Here is a 19,446-nt window from a genome sequence, read left to right on the forward strand (position 1 = left end):
GGATTTTTCCTTAGGAAGAGAGGCCTGTGGACATGGGATAAGAGTTGGACTAAGGTAGCAATGAGATGTGCCTCACAGACCTCCAGCCACAGGGAGCGTGAGTAATGATGTTAAGTACGTTTTCTTGTTTATTGGCCATTATATATCTTCTTTTGTGTACTGTCTATTCAGTTCTTTTGCTCGTTTGAAAATTGAATGTCTTTTTAAAATGATATATACTAGTTCTTTATATATTCTGAATATGAATTCTTTGTTGGATCAATATACAGAAACTTTTTTTTACTAAGTTTGTGATTTGTTCTTAACAGTATTTTTTGTGTGTGTGGGGAAATGATTTTCATTTTAATGAAGTCCAATTTAACTTTTTTTCTTTTATGTTTAGTGCTTTTTGCATACTGCCCAATGATTTATCACCCATCCAAAGTTCTCGAAAAAATTCTCTTAAAGGCTTTAGATTTTAGCCTGTACATTAAACCTTATACATTAATCACTAATTTTTGTATATAAGTGTAAAGGTTCTCTCAGCTATGTAGTTGTTTCAGAATAATTTATTGAGAAGACCAATTCCCCAACCATTGAATAGTATTGGTCAAAAATTATTGATATTATATATGTATGTGATATTCTTTTGGACTCTCTTTTCTGTTGACCTATTTCTCTTGCATCAATACCAAACTGTTTTATTTACTGTATATTTATAGTAAATCTTAAATTGATGCTGTAAATCCTCCAACTTTGTTCTTCTTCAAAATTTTCTTGGATTCTCTGGATCCCTTATATAACCATATGATTTTTAGAATCAGTTTTTTAAGTTCCATAAAAAGTATACTATGAATTTAATTAGGATTTCATTAAATACTTGTTTTCTTTTAAGATATGTTTATTATGTACTTTACATTGAGCACTTCAGAAAAGAAAATAATTACAATGATTTCAAAATGCAATTCCTGGATTCAATAAATGTCCTTTATAATTATGGCCAATCAATATCTAGAGTTGTATGTAGACCCTAATCCAGCTAGCAAATAAATAAAATAACTATATTAATCTCCAGGATTAGAAACATGCATTATTTTTAAAGTCACTTTCCATTGTGTTTTTTTAAAAACATGATTTACATTTATTTTAAGTACATATACATTGATTATAAGAGTTAAAGTAGACTGTTAATGTTAACATCTTAAAACTATGATCATTGTTATCCTAATAGAGAATTCAGTTTAGTACAAAGAATTCAAGAAGAAAATTCAAGAAGAAAATTTAGCATCTTTCAAATGCTAAAAGTGAGTTCCAACTGTGGTTCTTTTCTGATGTGAGAAGCTGTAGGCACGCATCAGATGATCTACTGATTTACCTTCTGAAAGTATCTTTGGAAGCAGTTGAATTTGGCTTGATTGTAGGAGAATATCATGTTCAGTTTGCTGGGCTGACTTCTCTATTGGTTTCACAAACTGGAATGCCTTCACCAAGCAGAGTCTCTTCCATATTTTGGTCCACTGGGAGATCATTGGTGTTCAAATACTGGATGACCTCATTGGGATCAATTATGAAGAGATCTCTTAGAGCAACACCAGGTTCTTCTAACAGCACACCATAGTCTCAGGAAATCTGACAAGACTGTGATGTTCATATGGCCCAAACTGCTATTATTCATTGGTGTATTTAGCCAGGCAAGGTTGGTGGGAAGTGGGAATACATCGAAACTGCAACAGCTTCACAGTTAACATAATGAAATTCACTGGCTTTGTCACTAAAGCAACAATTTTTGTAGGACACACAAAGGTAAAGTCCAAAGGATAGAAGAAAAGCACCAATATTTCCCCCTAAAGTCATCAAGGCTTAGGTGTTTGAACTTTGTTTACAACTGTGTAACAAAGAATTGTATATTAGGTTTCTGATCAATATGGTGTGCTAAGCTAATGTAGAAAATCATACTCTTATCTAAAACACATGTTGATATATTTAACCATAAACTTTCAAAAATACACGTCAATTCTTGAAAGCATTAGGAAAGGCTCTAGGAACTAGTAATAAAGATTATAAAGCCATAGTTGCAAGTGAGGGAAGCAAAGCTGAATGGCTTTAGAACTGAACATGTGCTACAGCTGCTAAGGTTCCAAGACCTGGACTCAAATCAGAGCTAAAATCTAGGCTTGTGTGTGGTAGGGAGCTGGAACTGAGCTTCTTGCATAAAGCTGAGACCCATCAAGTGTTGATTAGTTCTTGAAATAGAGGCTAGAAAGACTATTTATAGACTGGGAAGTGCCTTAGTGATCTGGGTCATTACAAAAATAAATATATTAAATTCACGTATGTAAAAGAGACTTGACTTGGTCAAAAAACACTGTGCAGATATACTTTATTTATAACTAGACACAAAACATTATATCATGATCCAGAAAGGTAAATTTCTGGAAAGGACATACTAGAAAATACTAGTCAAATAAATGCTTATTGATTAACAAACAAAAAATATTTAACATGCAAAGCATTAATAGGGATGAAAAAGATTGCAACATAGAGATAAAAGGAATATTCCACCAAGAAGCAATAAAATTAAGTTTTATGTATGTATCAAAACCTCCCAATATTTAAAGCATATTTAAATATTAAATATTTAAAGGATGGAGATAGTCAAAAGGTACAAACTTCCAGTCATCAGATAAGTCTTAAGGATGTAGTATACAGTATGGTGACTATAATTTACAGTGCTGTATTCTATATTTGAAAGTTGCTATGATGGTATGTCTTAAAAGTTCTCATCAGAAAAAAATTTTTGTAAAAATAATATTTAAAGCAAAAATGGACAGAGTTATAAAGAGAATTCAATTAATCCATAGTTATGGCAGGAGATTTGCATATGCCTTTTTTTAGTAACCAATAAATCACACAGACAGAATGTTTTCACGGATGCAAGTTTGAACAATTCAGTTAACAAGTTTGATCTAATAGATATGAGATATGTGTGAGACCTGATGCTTATAGTTCCTGACCATAAAAATAGAGAACCCACATTCTTTTCAGCTTCTCAGACATTAGTTTTTCTATTGTGTTAAAGTGTTTCAAAAGTGATAGATTTCCAAAATAAAATGTTGTGTATACAAAGTACAGCATGCGACTATATATATTAATAAAGATCTGAAAATGAAAACTTAATATGCATATAAACATATGTAATAAAGTGCAGAAACCCAGATGAGGTGGATGGTAGTTGTCTCTGAATAAAGAGAGAGGAGAATGAGACCCGAGAGGTGTATGAGGGGGACTTAAAGTCTGGAATGATTAGCTTCTTAATAATAATTTTAGAATGATCTAAAGCAAAGATAGCAAGATGCTTTAGCACATTATTAATCCTGGATTGTGGTTACATGGGTATTCGTTATGTTATACTGTAATTTTCTGTATGTTTGGATACATCATAATATTTAAAGAGAATGATGAAAATCTTTTGGAAGATTTTTTTTTAAGATTTTATTTATTTATTCAGGAGATACATAGAGAGAGGTAGAGATGTAGGCAGAAGGAGAAGCAGGCTCTTTGCAGGGAGCCTGATGTGGGACTTGATCCCAGGATCAGGATCACTCCCTGAGCCACCCAGGCATCTGGGAGGATTTAATTGGTCTATAAGAACTTGCTTTTGGAATGGTATGTCCTAAGTCTTATCTTGATATATTTATATAAGCTTGATATTATGAAATCTGATAAAATGTAATATCAAGAAGATCTTTATATCAACAGCAGAGTTTAAGAAAATTTCATGGAATTTGTCTAAAAATTGACTGTATAGGTAGAACAGTTTAAGGTTATTTATCAAAATACCATAGTCTGCCTTCCTATCACTAAGACTAGAGATGATTGCTTTGAATGAGATGAAGTAAACCTCAATATCCTAGAGTTGTTCCAAGGATTAATGGCAGTAATATACACCAGGCATGTTATATAAATCAACAACAAAATTATGCTGTAAAGATGCAGTATCCAAGCAGAAGATACACATTAATTAAAATGTTAGGAAAAAAACATAATTCAAGCTGGCTTCAATATATTCTTGGGGACATGTGATACCAGTAGTCAACCAAGCAATACATAAAGAGTCCTATGGGTAAGCTACTGTGACCCCAATATTTCATAGCAGCCATGTTTTCATTCATGTGTGAAGGTAATCTAAAAATAAAAAATATGCAAGGAATCCTAAAATATATCACCCATGTGTTCTTTCTAAGAAACTTGCCTGAACAAGGAAACCTTCATCAAAAAAGAATAACTTTGTTTTGTTTAATGTTCTATATGTTGTGTTTATTTTACCCAACATTGATATTGCTATATTTGTTCTCTTTTTGTTTGTGTACTTCTGATTTTCCCTGGCCTACTCTTTTATATTCAAACTATGAATTACATTGTTTTATATCATCTTGTATACAGTGTATGGCTGGAACTTGTTTTACCTCTTTCAATTTAGGAGTCAATTTCTTCTAAAGAGTGGTTTTTATCTCTCTTACCCTCATTTCTATGAAAGATGTTTTGACTTAATTCACTTGAATCAGTGTTTATGTATGATTCTATTTTTGGTTTTCTTGCTGTATTGTTTCCTTTCTGTTGGTATATCATATCTGTTTCCTTTGTGCCCCCTCCCAACTCTTCCATCATATCTCAGTAACTTGAAAATACATACGGAAGCATATTTTTAGGTCTACAGTAATTATATCCATTAATTTAAATATTCTTATTTTACAGCTTGAGAAATGAAATGACCTCTATTGACCGTCCTCTTGTAAAAGATGAGGAATTAGCAAATGCCTATTTTTGTTTTCTTTTTTTCTTGCCATTTTTGTTAGCATATAATTAGTGTTTTTGTTTTCATCTTATATAGCTTTTATTCAAATAATGATAATTGCATTCTTGTTCATAGAAAGCTATATTACATCAGTAACTTGGGCTTGAAGAACAAGAAGATTTAAGAAGGGGACAGAATGATTTGAACAATTATAATAAATATATTAATTAATAAAATGTACCATACTTAATCCCCTTTAAACAGAAATCAACTAGTTTTAAGGGCTATGAAACATTTACAAAAATGACCATGTGTTCGGGCACAAAGAAAACCTTAATGGGGCTCCTGGGTGTCTCAGTCAGTTAAGTGTCCAACTCTTGGTTTCTACTTCAGTCATGACTTCAGGGTTGTAGGATCAAGCTTCTTGTGAGACTGCACACCCAGTGCATGGAGTCTGCTGGGGATTATGTACCTCTACCTCTCCCTCTGCTTCTCCCTCTGCTAGCTTGTGTGTGCTCTTTCTCTCTTAAATAAATAAATAAAAATAAATAAATAAATAAATAAATAAATAAATAAATAAATAAAATCTTTAAAAAACCGAAAATCTTAATAAATATTTTAGATTGGAAAGAGTGCAACCATGTCTTCTGATCACAGTGGAATAAAAATTAGAAGTCCATGATCAAAAAAGAAATAAACCATGAAAATTATTTTTAAGTATTTAGAAGAGTAAATAATATTTAGAAAAATATAAACTTTTCAAACATTTAGAAAATAAATATAAACATTTTAAAACTTCTCCAAAACAACTCCTAAATAGAAAAGCAAAATATGAATTAATGAGAATGAAAGCACTGTTTATCATAATATTTATAACTTTTGACATCTTCAGTATATAAAACAAGTATATAAAACATAAAACATATTGTTTTATGCTCAATGAATTAAGCATCCAATTTCAGAAGTTAAAAGAGACAAAATAAGTCTAAAGAAAGCAAGAAAGAACCAAAGGTACATACAGAAATCAATGAAATAAAACTAAGGAAAGTAGAGGAAAATATTAACTAAAAAGAAAGAAGAAAATATTAAGTGAAAATAGTTGCAGATTTTTTTATTAGGTAGAAAAGGTAAGATTGATAAAAATAATATTAATAAATTAGGCACAGATCTGGTCTAAAATATGAAAGATGAAAAATGAACAATTCACTAGGTTAATCAAGATTAGAATTTTTAAAAAAAAACTACAAATATACATATGTAGAAAATGAGTAAGGAAAAATAACTGTAGATAAAGAGGAAATAAGATTTATAAAATAAAATTTTCAATTGTATAATAATAACTTTGAAAATGTTAATGAAAACTATGCAAAGAAATAGAAAAATAAAAATACCCAGATTGGTTCAAGAAAAAACACAATTGACAAATATCAATAGGAATTAGAAACATTGTGTAAAACGGTACCTCAGGAATAATGAACTGAGATGATTTTATGGGTGATTTATTTTAAATATTCAGGTAAAAGATAACCTTGATAATAAGTCTTTTGCAATATTAGAGAATGAGGAAATCTTCTGACTTGTTTTTAAAAACCATCATAATATTGATACTTATATTTGACTATGATAATCCAAAAAAAGAAAACTATGCCCTATTCCAATTTTACTTGGGAATATCAATGTAAAAAAATCTTAAAGTAGTATGAAATAGAATGCAGTAGTATATTGGAATATACACCATTACCAAAATCCCCTCGTGCCTGAGTGCACTTGTGGCTTGATGTTAGATAGTCCATTACTACAATTACTCTAGTAACAGGTAAAAGCATGATAGTTGTCCCCAAAATGCAGTTGATAAGATTCAGTGTCTACTTCTAATAAATGCTTTTAGTAACATAAGAATAGAAGGAAGCTCCCTAAGTGGACTAAGGAGAATCAGAAACCAGCAGCAGACATATTTAACAGTGGACTCCAAGAGGGTAATTTTAAAATCAGGAAAAAGACTAGTTGGAATTTAGTTTACTACTAAGAAACACCCTAAGTCCTCTGGAAATAATTAGGTTTAGAGGAAACTCCGGTATGCATGTCTAGAGAAGGGGCAGAGGTTCTATAGGAGCTAGTATGAAGTGGACATTTCTGGGGTCAGTTTTCGAGAAGCACCTAGAAGAAAGTTTCCCTGAAACTCTTCCAAACACTAGCAAATCTCTGAAATCCAGAATGATGAAGTTTGCTACATCACTTAGATTTCCAACAGGTAACTTCAAATTCCTAAGCTCAAAGTAATCACTGCCTGAAATTCCACTACCTGGAGATCTTTTGAACAAATATTTATGCATATACCTAGGTGGCACAGGAGAAACTAACTCCTAATTACTGACATTGCGTTGATGAGTCTTTCAATAGGTTATCACATCAATGACACATTTAAGGGAAGGCGACAGTGGTAGCTTGTATTTATTGAATGCTTATCCATATGCCAGGCATTTTTCTGATATTAGGCACATCACTTCATTTAATCCTCACAATAACCATATTACATATTACATATGGAGAAACAGAGGTTTAGTGTTGAGATAGAACTTAGCCAAACTACATGGCTAGTAAGTAGTAGCGAGCAGCTGAGTGTCCAGTCTGCTGCTCTGAGTTACTACTGCACTGCCCTAGTCTTTAGAAGTACATGTTCTTAGTGCAAGGGTTTCTGACCTCCAACTAAATTGATTCAGAACTGATTTTAGACTGAAAGTCACTTATGTGCCAAGGCATCTTGAATCTTCTGTAATTGATAAAAACATGAAAATGTTTTCCTTGCCCTCAGGAAACTTATTCTGTAATAAAGGAGGTACACATGTGAATAACCAAATACACCCAAGGGCAAATGTAGGGTTTTTGACTATGGTTATGGGTGGGTCAAGGCTCCTCAGATAACATGTTAGGGATGTGGAGGCAGAGAACCTTCTTTGGAGTAGCCATGCTTTTGGAATTCTGCATTTTCCCTATAAGGGTACGAATCTCTGGTGATATTCTATGAAATATATGGTGAGTTCTTAACTTTCCATCTGTTTTGAGTTTGTATCATAAAAAGTCAAAGGAACTGTTCCCTCAACAGGTATTTTATTACTTCTATTGCCAAGGGAAGAAGGACTTTGGGAGAAACTTAGTAAATACGAAATAAAATGAGTAGCATGCAACTTCTGACCCTCTACTCTTTCAAAGAATGAAATGAGTTGATATCATCACAAAAAGAAAGACACCTTAATTTATTCTCTAATTTGGATAATCTACTGGGAGAAAACCTTCATAGTCATAGATAGGAAGGTGAGAGAAATCAGTCCTGCTAGAATTGCTCTTTCAATTGTCAGCATGTTTTAATGAAATGCCAGTCTTTTCATGCCAAATCCTGAAGGAAACCTCTGGGTACCGATTGATGAAATGATTTCACTCCCATTTGAGTCTCAAGTAAAATAAAGCCTCTCCCATTTTGCAGAGCACAGCACTCTAGAAGTTCAAAAGGTAAGACATACTTTCAGTATGTATAAATTGCGGAGTACATTTGAAAATAAAATTTTTAATTATGTTTGACATCTGAGGCCCAGTGCTGTCATCCTGTAGGAAAGTAACATCTGTTTTGACATCTCTAGTGGAAGAGACTTTAAATCAGTTTTCATATTACTTATCTACTAGCTAATCAGATTGGATGCGGCATTCTTCTAACCAATTCATTCACAAGGAAGAAAGAAAAGATATGCAGAGGAGTAAGGCTGGGCTTAAACTAATATGATGAATTTAAATGAAAAATCTAAACTCCTTTGAATATATTCTAAGTTTTAATTCAGTGCAAAATTTGAAAATGTTCATTTAATCCTATATGTGCAGTTTTTTTCTTATTCCTTATGCCTTTTACTTTGACTTAAAATCAATAGACCATTAAAGCATTTTTTTTTCCTCAAACCATTTGGTTTTATCTCAAGTTCAAGGTTTTAACTGGTTTGCTACTTTTAATAAGTACTTTAAAGATGGCTGAAGCAGATTTTTTTTTTTTTATGTTTTGTGTTTTAAATTGCAGGTATTAGAAAGGCATCATGTTATATTGTTTCTTTGATGGTTGTATATATAGTCTTAATATCTGTTACCTCATCATATTTAAGATTTAAAAGCATGGTGAAGGAAAACAGCTCCCTCTAGGAATCATTACTTCCATATCTTCCATACTCATGGAACTTTCTTAAAGATATGCTTACATAATTTTATGTATCTCTTAAGAATAAAGTAAAAAGAGGTTTTTACTTGAATAACTCAGGATTTCCCTTATAATTATACCTGCATTATTGGGATAAAAATCATATTGCCTCCATGTTCTTTTTCTTTTCATATGGTAGGCACAGGCTTCATATTTCTACTTAAAAATTTACCTATAAATTATAAACTGATTGGTTGAGTTACAAAAGACACACACCAAATTATTCTAACTGGCCAACTCATTCAAGCAATTTTGTCACTATAGATGCAGCTTTAGTTAAGATGGAAGCTCGAAGAAGCTTACAGATGATTTTATTAGAAAATATGTGGGAGGGTAATCCTTTAAACAGATTAATACTAAAAGGGACTTGCATGTTCTTCAAAGACAAAGGCAGAATTTAAAGAAACTAAAAAATAATTGAAGTAATTTTCACAGTAAATGTGTATTTACTGGAAAATATATTTGAATGGGTGAAGATGTGCCATGTTTTAAGATCTAATTTGCCAAACAAGCAAAAAAAAAGATAAAAAATAATTACTAATCAACATTAAAATAAAGGAAAGGTTTAATATCTTTTCTTTGTCTTGAATATGTTTATTAGATACACTGGTGAAGACAGTACAGACCTCCTTTTTATTAAACATTAATCATGCTTAGATGAAGCTGCTAATTTTTTTTTTTTTGAAGCTGCTAATTTTAATGCTAGTGTGAAGGTCAATAACAATGGTATTTTGACAAATCAGATAATTTCTAAAGGACAAAATAGGGACATGGTCAAGACTTTCTTTTTATTTATTTTTAGGTGTTATTTATTTATTCTAGAGAGAGAGGGAGACCATGAGTGGGGTGGGGGGTTGGGGGGAGGAACAGAGGGAGAGGGACAAGGAGACTCTGTGCGGAGAGCAGAGACTGAGGTGGGGCTGGATTTCATGACCCTGAGATCATGACCTGAGCAGAAATCGAGAGTTGGATGCTTAACTGACTGAGCCACCCAGGTGCCCCTAGACTTTCTTTTTAATTTATAATTATGATGATGTGTTTGAATGAATTGTAAACCTAAGTCCTTCCTTCTCTGTTATTACCACATCACAGAATTCCCTACTATATCTTCAAAGTACAGAAATTATTATTTATTCATCATAATTGCAAAAATTACTATAAATGTCTTAATTCTCACTAGACCTATATTGCATGCACATTCTCATAGGAAAATGTCCATCCAAAAATGATTTAGAATTCAAAACTACATTGAAATAATCTTATTTTTAAATTATTGGTTATTTTTTCTTGTTAAATATGAAATATTTGTTGATTTAAGGAATACAAAAACTAGCATTTTTCTATATACAAATCATCTCATTTTATCTTCATACAGTAAAAATAGTTTTAATTCTAGCTATTTCTGGGAGTACCACAGATAAACTTCAAATAAAAAAATCATTTTTGATAGGCACCACACAACTTTAATAGCCCTGGTCTGTAAGATATTTAATTTAATTTGCAGTCATTTTATCTGGGAAGACACACTTGGAAGTTACATTGGTGAAGGCTAGACATTTTGTGGGTCTTTTTAAAGTGGCTTTTTTTTTTTTTTTTTTTTATGGCTAAGGTGAGTGTTGGATATACCTTCTTTGACTTTTTTTAGTACCACTACAGCAACAATAATATTAAATAACTTGGTTTTCTCCAGAAATTAGTCATGAATTGATCTTCTTTAACCAAATTTCCTAACTTACAAAAGCTATATAAACAATGGATACAGGGGTCAGGAGTGTAGTGGTAGTCTAGGTCATATACTCTATGGAGAGATCAAGGTTTCCAATTTTCTTTCTCTGATATTGTTTTGATATAATCAAAGATAGTTAATTTCTCAGTAACTTAAAAATACTTTTTTTTTACTTGGGGATTGAGGTTTTTTATTAGAAAGCATAAATGAGTGATTAATGAATTGTGACAATGGCAGATTTAGCTATTTGTTTCTTTTTACTCAACTGTAATCTGTTAGTGTAGTTGAGAACCTAATGGTCCTTCCATTTCAGAAAATTCTCTTCATCTTGGAGTCCAAGAGGGATGAAAGTGAGGACTAAGAGGAAAGAAACATCAAGTGTGAGATTTAGGGCATTTCAGGAAGGAGGGAAGTCTTTTTTACATTTCTTTTTTTCTCCCCTTGCCATTTGAGTTTTGGAGAACTCAAGTTTTGGAGAGACAAAGCTAAAGTGATGCCTAACAGAATGGACTTAGAAAAGGATATTTTAGGCCCGTTTTTGGTTTAAGCTTTGTGAGAAGAAAGCCAAAGGATGGCGGCCACAAGGTCTTGAGTAAGAAAAAAAAGCTTTCAGGTAGGGTAACTTGCAGACATTTGGGTGTAAAATCCTAATTGGCATTTTCACAACTGAGGACGTTGGAGAATTTGAGGATCTGGAGACTTTTAAAGCCTTTCACCTATTTTGCCTGTTTACCCCCTGCCTTCCGCTGGTTTCACACTGTGGCGTTGGTGAACAAATACTTTAAGGCAAAAAAGTACTGTCGGAATGTATAGTATCTAGTGTTCACAGAGCCTCAGAATTGCTTTTGAGGATTACCCTATCCTATTTCTCCTCAAGTGGTTGTGGTAGTAGACAGGAATCTAGTAATACTTGATTTAAATTAATTAAAATAGAAGCAAGCAACCTATTACTCTCATATATAGTACAATACAGTATGAATATTAAGTTTTGGGCACATTTTAGCCATTCATATGTCTCTTCATTTAAAAAGGTATTTCTAATTTGGATTCAACATGCAGTTTTATTTAGCAGGAAAATAGAAATTGTGCCTTCTCAAATTTTTGGCATTTTAATTATAAAAGAGAACCAGGCTAACATTAGTAGCTTAAAAAAAGGTCAACAGTATAATTATTCCTTCAGTGTTATTTCAAATTCTGAGTGAAGCAATTAATATTCTATTTTTTAAGACATTTCTCTTTAGGATACATATACTTTGAAACAAGTGACATTTGTAATTTTGCATTGGACATTTGCACTTTATCTATATAGGCTATATTTAAAATAAATAATACTCCAATATTTTAGAGTTTTCTAAGATTTTTTCCTTGTATGTATTGTTTGATGTATTCTTTTCTTTTTTAAAAAGTCATTTATTTATTTATTTAATTTATTTATTCATGAGAGACCAGAGAGAGAGAGAGAGGCAGAGACATAGGCAGAGGGAGAAGTAGGCTCCTTGCAGAGAGCCCAATGCAGGAGTTGATCCCAGGACCCCGGGATCACGACCTGAGCCAAAGGCAGTTGCTCAACCACTGAGCCACCCACGTATCCCAAGATGTATTCTTTTCTGATTCAGTGAAACTTTATTGTATTTGAATGTGATAAAATAGAATTTAGACTATTACACTCTGTCCAAATAATTGTTATAATCAGTAATTAGGGAATTAACTTGATCAGTAAATAGCAAAAGCAAGCTCAAACCTCCATTTTGACCATTGAATTATGTGTTTTTGTTACTGATTGGATTTGCCAGATAATTTTAAAAAAATTATAGGTATTTATTCCCTTTCTTTTCATTTTTTCCTTTTTTTAAAAACTTAAGTTTAATTAATATACAGTGTTGTATTAGCTTCAGGTTCACAGTATAATAATTCAGTAATTATTTTTTAAATTTAATTTATTCATTTATTTATTCATGAGAGACAGAGACAGAGAGAGAGGTAGAGACATAGGCAGAGGGAGAAGTAGGCACCCTGTGAGGAGCCCCATGCGAGACAGAATGGGGCAGACAGAATGGCAGATGGCAGATGCTCAACCACTGAGCCACCCAGGCAGATGCTCAACCACTGAGCCACCCAGGTGCCCTCAACAATTCTATTTATACTTTGTGCTCATCACAATAAGTGTACTCTTTTTTCAAGATACAGCATTACATTACTTTCAGGCATACAACATAGTGATTCAATAGTTCTACACATTATTTGGTGCAAATCTCAAAAGGTGTGATTTTAAAGCCTTTGACCTATTTTGCCCATTTGCTCACCTGCCTTCCGCTGGTAACCATCAGTTTGTTCTCTATATTTCAGTCTGTTTCTTTGTTTCTCTGTTTTCCTTTGTTTGTGTGATTTATTTCCTAAGTTCCACATATGAGTGAAATCATATGGTATTTGTCTTTCTCTGACTGACTTATTTCACTTAACATTATATTCTGACTCCATCCATGTTGTTGCAAATGGCAAGATTTCATTCCTTTTCATTGCATTGTAACTATGTATGTGTATACACACACACACACACCCCAAATCTTTATCCATTCATCTATTGATGGATACTTGGGTTGCTTCCATAATTTGGCTATTGTAAATCATGCTATAATAAACATAGGGGTGTTTATATCCTTTTGAGTTAGTGTTTTTGTATTCTTTGGGTAAAGAGCCAGTTGTACAATTACTGGATTGTAGGGAAGTTCTATTTTTAATTTTTTGAGGAACCTCCATACTGTTTTCCACAGTGACTGCACTAGTGTGTATTCCCATCAACAGTGCATGAGGGTTCTTTTATCTCCATATCCTCACCAACACTTAACTGTTTCTTGTGTTGTTGATTTTAGTGATCCTGAAAGGTGTGAGGTGATAGCTCATTATAGTTTTGATTTGCATTTTCTTGATGATGAGTAGTGTGGAGCATCTTTTTTGCGTGTCTGTTGACCATATTGTATGGCTTCCTTGGAGAAGTATCTGTTCATTTTTTCCACCCTTTTGAAATTGGATTATTTAGGGGGTTTTTGTTGTTGAGTTGTATACATTCTTTAATATATTTTGGATATTAACCCCTTATTGGATATATCATTTACAAATATCTTCTCCCATTCAGTAAGTTGTCTTTTAGTTTTGTTGATTATTTCCTTTACTGTTCAGAAGCTTTTTATTTTGATGTAGTTCCAAAAGTTTATTTTTTGCTTTTGTTTCCCTATCTAGAGACATATCCAGAAAAATGTTGCTGTAGCTGATATCAGAGAAGTTACCAACTGTGCTCTCTTCTAGGATTTTTGTGATTTCAGGTCTCACATTTAGATCTTTAAACCATTTTGAGTTTATTTTTGTGTGTGGTATAAGAAAGTGGTCCAGTTTCTTTCTTTAGCATGTTGCTGTCCAGTTTTCCCAGCACCATTTGTTGAACTGACAGATACAGAGTATCTTTCCATTTGTTTGTGTCATGTTCAATTTCTTTTATCACTGTTGTATAGTTTTCAGACTATAGATCTTCCACCTCCTTGGTTAAGTTTATTGATAGGCATTTTATTACCTTTGGCACAATTTTAAATGAAACTGTTTCTTAATTTCTTTTTTTGCTGCTTTATTATTGATACCTAGAAATGCAACAGATTTTTCTACATTGGTTTTATATCCTGCAAACTTACTAAATTAATTTATCAGTTCTAATAGTTTTTTGGTGAACTCTTCCTGGTTTTCTATATATAGTATCATGTCATGTGCAAATGGTGAAAGTTTCACTTTTTCCTTACTAATTTGGATGCCTTTTCTTTCTTTTTCTTGTCTGGTTGGTCTGGCTAGGACTTCAGTATTATGTTGAATAAAAGTGGTGAGAGTGGACATCCTTATCTTGTTCCTCTCTTAAAGGAAAAGCTATCGTTTTTTACCATTGGTATGATCTTATCTATGTGTTTTTCATAGATGGCCTTTATTATGTTGAGGTATGTTCCCTCTCAACCTATTTTGTTGAGGCTTTAAATTTGAATGTATGCTATACTTTATTAAATGCTTTTTCTGCATCTATTGAGATGATCACATGGTTTTTAATTCTTTTTCTTGTTGATGCGATATATGATGTTGATTGATTTGTGAGTATTGAACCACCTTTGCATCATCCCAAGATAACTCCCACTTAATCATGGTGAATGATTTTTTTTGAATTTATTATTGGATTTAGTTTGATAGTATTTTGTTGAGGATTTTTGCATCTATGTTCATCAGAGGTATTGGCCTATATATATATATATTTTTTTTTTAATGTCTATCTGATTTTGGTATCAGGGTAATTCTGGACTCATAGAATGAATTTGGAAATTTTCCTTCCTTTTCTATTTTTGGGTTAGTTTGAAAAGAATAAGTACTAACTCTTCTTTAAATATTTGGTAGAATTCACCTGTGAAGCCATCTGGTCCTGGACTTTAGTTTGTTGGGAGTTTTTTGATTACTTATTGAATTTCATTGGTGGTAATGAGTCTGTTCAAATTTTCTATTTCTTCCTGATCCAGCTTTGGAAGTTATAGATTTCTAGGAATTTATGTTTCTTCTAGGTTGTCCAATTAGTTGCATATAATTTTTCATGGTATTCTTTGAGTCCTTTGCATTTCTGTGGTGTTGGTTGTTCTTTGTCCTCTTCCTTTGTGATTTTGAATGCTCTCTTTCTCTCTCTCTTTTGACGGGTGGCTAAATGTTGATCGATTTTGTTCACCTATTCAAAGAATCATCTCCTAATTTCATTGATTTGTTGTATTGGTTTTTTTTATTGTTAATTTCTAGTTTGTTTATTTCTACTCTAATCTTTATTATTTTCTTCCTTCTACGCTTTTGGGTTTTGTTTGTTGTTTTGTTAGCTCCTTTAGGTGTAGGTTGTTTATCTGAGATTTTCTTGCTTTTTGAGGTCAGCCTATTTTGCTATAAAATTCCCTCTTACAATAGTTTTTGCTGCGTCTCAAAAATGGACCATTGTGTTTTTATTTTCATCTTTCTTCATGTAGTTTTTTATTTCTTCTTTGATTTCTTGGTTGCTGTATTCATTGTTTAGTTGCATGTTATTCAACTTCCAGGTATTTGCTCCTTCCAGATTTTTTCTTATGATTGATTTCTAGTTTCATAGCATTAAGGTCAGAAGAGATGCAAAATTCAGTCTTTTTGAATTTATTGAGAGTTGTTTTGAAGCATGACATGTAGTCTGTCCTGGAGAATGCTTCATATGCACTTGAAGAGAATGTTTGCTTCACTGTTTTAGGAAAGAATGTTGTGAATGTATCTGTTAGATCCATCCTACCCAATGTGTCGTTCAAAGCCACTCTTTCCTTATTGGTTTTCTGGTTGGGTAATCTATCCATTGATATAATTGGGGTGTTAAAGTCTCTTACTATTCTTCTATTACTATAGATTACTTCCTTTATATTCGTTATTAGGTACTTTATATATTTGGTGCTCCCATATTGGATGAATTAATATTTATTAATTATTATAACTTCTTGCTGGATTATTCCCTTTATTTTTATATTGTATCCTTCTTTGTCTCTTATACAGTCTTTTATTTAAAGTCTATTTTGTTCAATATAAGTATTGCCACCCTGGCTTTCTTTTCACTTCCACTTACATGATATGATAAATACTTTTCCATTCCTTTACTTTCAATCTGCATGTGTCTTAGGTCTGAAATGAATCTCTTGTAGATAGCATGTACATGGGCCTTGCTTTTTATTCCTTCATCCTATGTCTTTTGGTGGGAGTGTTTAGTCCCTTTTACATTTAAAGTAATTGTTGGTAGTTATGCACTTATTGCGATTTTTTAACTTGTTTTAAGGTTGTTTTAGTTCTTCTTTATTCCTTTCTTCTGTTGCTGTTTTCTCTCATAATTTTCTCCAGATATCCTAAGTGATAAGCTTGGATTCCTTTCTCTTTATTTTTTTGCATCTATTACTTTTTTTTTTTTTTTTAAGTAAGCTCGATATCCAACGTGGATCTTAAACTCATGACTCTGAGAACAAGAGTCACATGCACTGACTGAATCAGCCAGGCACCTCTATTACTGGTTTTTGATTTGTGGTTACCATTAGGTTTGTATATAACATCATCTTCACATAGCAGTTTATATTAAGTTGATGGTTGCTTAAGTTTAAACCCATTTTTTACCTCCTCCCACTGTGTTTTAGGTTTATAGTGTCATATTTTACATCCTTTTATTTTATGAACCCTTGATGAATTTTTATTTTTTTTATTTTTATTTTTATTTTTTTTCCTTGATGAATTTTTAGAAAGATTTTATTTATTTGAGAGAGAGAGAGAGAGAGAGAGAGAGAGATAGAGATAGAGAGAGAGAGAAGGAAAGAACAGGAGCAGGGCCAGAGGGAGAGGGAGAAGCAGACTCCCCACTGAACAGGGAGCCTGATGTGGGGTGCCATCCCAGGACCATAAGATCATGACTTGAACTGAAGGTAGATGCTTAACCACCTGAGCCATCCAGCCGCCACACTGATGAATTTTTAGAGTTATTTTAATATCACTGCTCTTGTGTTTCCTATTTTTCTTACATCTACTTATAGTCTTTCTGTTCCACTTAGAATCTCCTTTAACACTTCTTAAAGGCTGGTTTAGTGCTGATGGATTCTTTTAAACTTTGGGAAACTCTCCTATTTTGAATCATAGTCTTACTGGATAGAGTATTCTTGATTGCAGATTTTTTCTTTCTGCACTTTGAATATACCTTTTTTCCTGCAAATTTCTGCTAAAAGATCAGCTGATAGCCTTATGAGGTTTCTTGTATTTTAGCTGTTTTATTTTCTTTTAAAATTCTCTTTATCCCTGCTTTTTGCTATTTTAATTACTGCATGTCTTGGTGTGGATCTCCTTTGATTGATTTTATTGGGGTCTCTCTTGTGTCCTCTGGATCTGGATTTCCGTTTCCTTCCCCAGATTTAGGAAGTTTTCAGCTCTTATTTCTTCAAATGAATTTTCTGCTCCCCTTTCTCTCTTTTCTTTTTCTGGGATCCCTATAATATGAACATACTACACTTGATGTTGTCACTGAGTTCCCTTAATCTATTCTCATTTTTTATTGTTCTTTTTTCTTTCTTCTGTTCACTTATTTTCTGTTACTCTGTTCTAGATCCCTGGTCTGTTCTGCTTTTCCACAGTCTATGACTTATTTATTCCCTCTAGTGTATTTTTAATTTCATTCAGTGAATTCTTTAATCTCTAATTGATTCTTTTTCATATTTTTCTATCATGTTGTTGAGAGTCTCATGGAGAGACTCCAGTTTCTTTTCAAGTCCAGTGAGTATTTTTATGAGTATTAATTTAAATTCTCTATCAGGCATATTGCTTATCTCCATTTCATTTAACTTTTTTGCTATGATTTTGACTTATCCTTTCATTTGGGACATATTCCTCTGTGAACTTTTTGTCCAACTCTCTGTGCCTGTTTCTGTGTGTGAGGATGTTAACTATATCTCACTACCCTTGAGAGTAGTGGCCTTATGAAGAAGAGGTCCTGTAATGCTTTGTAATGCAGTGTTCTCTGGTCACCAGAACCTGGTGCCTCAGGGGTGTCTCCTATGTGCCTGTGCCCTACTGTTGTGGCTGAGCCGTGTTTGCTTTCAGCTCAGTCATCTACACTGGTTCTCTCTGCCTGTTGTAGGCAGGGTTTGGTCCCTGTGTTAGTGTATTAGTCTGGGACTGCTTTGGGCTTGAGTTTCGTCAGGTCAGTCATTTGTTAGAGCTGCAGTAACACTGAACTGCAGGGCATTCTCCAAGTGCTGCCCTCTGAGAAGCTTTCATTGGTGGGCTGAGGCCACAGTCTGTGTGTGTGGTTTTCTTTTCTCCCTGGGGCAGGAGTCACTTTGGAGTGGTTCCGGTCTCTATCAGGGGTATTTGCACTCTACCAGGCTTGTGGCACCACTTTGAGTGATCTCCTGCCAAGGGCATGTTGAAGGGGGCATTCTGCAGGAATACAGGAGGACCAGGTGAATGGTGATAGCAAGGTGCATGCCATTCTGTTGCTGGAGGGAACCTGCCACTGCCCTGGAAAATCCCTGATGTGGTAAGGCCTGGATGGAGGGAGTGGGTCTACAGAAGACTGGGGTTGAGGAGTGCTGTTAGCAAGCTAGGTGGAGAGTGGTCATACCTTGCTGGTTCTCACAGGTATCCATGTGTCGAGGCCAAGGGGTGGAGGAGGGAAATGGTGCCCGTCAGCATTTTTGGGGGGCAGGGGGAAAATTCTCCCAAAGATCCCTGCCCTTCCAGCACATGCTCTAAAATTAGTAAATAAATCACCTTCCGGTATCAGTATACCCCAAGCATTTTTCAAACTGCTGCTTCTATGCTGTATCTCAGCAGGGCTGTTTGTTGTACTTTCTCTTTAGGAATAGAGGCATGGTTTCCCATCACCTTTTGCTCTCCTAGAACCCAGCCACTGATTTTTAAAAGTCTTAGATGTTAAGCCAGACTGATTGTAAGAACTCACAAAGTTAGACCTCTCTGGTTTTCAAAGACAAATATTACAGGGATTCATCTTCCCAGTGAGTTTCCTGTGCCTGCGGTGCCTGGTGTGGGATTTGCTCCTATCCTCTCCACACCTGCTGTGGTGTCCCTGCCTCCTGTGGGCAGTTGCAGGTATGTACCTCTTTTGCATATAGCAGATCCCCACAGGATCTCCACCCTTCCTGCTCTCTT

General features: G+C 33.6%; 1 pseudogene; it reads right to left on the reverse strand.

Annotated features, from left to right (window-relative positions):
- Nucleotides 1–1,342: 1,342 nt before the first annotated feature.
- The window catches only part of LOC112670846 (thioredoxin-dependent peroxide reductase, mitochondrial-like), a 41,829-nt pseudogene continuing 23,725 nt past the window's right edge, over nucleotides 1,343–19,446 (reverse strand).

Source organism: Canis lupus, chromosome 14 (genome assembly GCF_003254725.2).
Source record: "Canis lupus dingo isolate Sandy chromosome 14, ASM325472v2, whole genome shotgun sequence".
Classification (NCBI taxonomy): domain Eukaryota; kingdom Metazoa; phylum Chordata; class Mammalia; order Carnivora; family Canidae; genus Canis; species Canis lupus.